Source organism: Lipotes vexillifer, unplaced genomic scaffold (genome assembly GCF_000442215.2).
Source record: "Lipotes vexillifer unplaced genomic scaffold, Lipotes_vexillifer_v1.1 scaffold98, whole genome shotgun sequence".
Lineage (NCBI taxonomy): Eukaryota > Metazoa > Chordata > Mammalia > Artiodactyla > Lipotidae > Lipotes > Lipotes vexillifer.
In genome coordinates, this window is record NW_006799611.1 from 2,390,421 (window position 1) to 2,391,286 (window position 866).

At 74.5% G+C, this 866-nt stretch overlaps 1 protein-coding gene across 3 annotated transcripts in view; it reads left to right on the forward strand.

The window, feature by feature from the left end:
* Positions 1-562: 562 nt before the first annotated feature.
* Positions 563-866, forward strand: part of SPTAN1 (spectrin alpha, non-erythrocytic 1) — a 60,394-nt gene continuing 60,090 nt past the window's right edge. For all 3 annotated transcript variants that reach the window (XM_007471784.1, XM_007471785.1, XM_007471787.1), the window contains exon 1: positions 563-694. The gene's annotated coding sequence lies outside the window, so the exon portion shown is untranslated. The remainder of the gene's footprint in view (positions 695-866) is intronic.

Genomic DNA, 866 nt, shown 5'->3' on the forward strand with positions numbered 1-866 from the left:
CGGCACCAGCCTTCTCCTAGGGAAAGGGGGAAGGAGGAAGAGAAACACACGGGTGATCTCACCCTTTGGGACTGGGCGTTTTTCCGGCTGGGACGCGCAGCATCCCCAGGCAGACTGCGGCGATGGCCCTGCCCCGCCCTTCGCTGCAGTCCTGGAAGGGCTCCCAGGGGCGGAGGGGTGGGCTGCCGAAGATTCTCTGCAGGGCGGGGAGGGGCAGGATTGGAGGATGCCAGCTGCGGGGAGGGCGGTGCGGCTGGAGCATCTCTGCCCGCCTGGGCGGACGCAGCGACTCCTCTGCACCATCAACCCCCACCCCTGGCGCGCGCACTATTCCTCCCCCACCCTGCAGCAGCCCTCCCGGGGCCGACTCTTCCGCCGCATCGCCGCTTCGGCTCCTTCCGGGAGCTCTCGGCCCTTTCCGCCGGGTGATCGGGCAGCGAGCAGGCGGGAGCTCCGCCCCCTTTGGTTGGCCGGCGCTCGCCCCCGCCCCTCGCGCCGCGCTGCGGCGCTTCCCCCGAGCTCGCGACCGCCCGCCGCCGGAACGCGCGTGGCCGCCTATAAAAGAGGCGGGGCGCGCGCGTCGCCGCACTACCCGCTGCGGAGCGAACGGGGAGGAACGGAGGCTGCTGAGCCTCGTCGGTTCCTCCAGCACCCCCCGGCCCGACGCACCCACTGCCCCCACCCCCAGGAGCCGGTGAGAGGGGGAGCGGGCGAACTCAGGGCGGGAGCGAGGCCCGAGGGCGGCCGACCCCTGGGCTGGGAGCCGGACGGCCCCTGGGGCAGGGCGGGGCCAGCGCGCGGACAGGTGAGCCCGGCCGGCCTCGCCGCTCCCTCCGTCAGGCGGGGAACCGGGCGAGCCGGCCGCG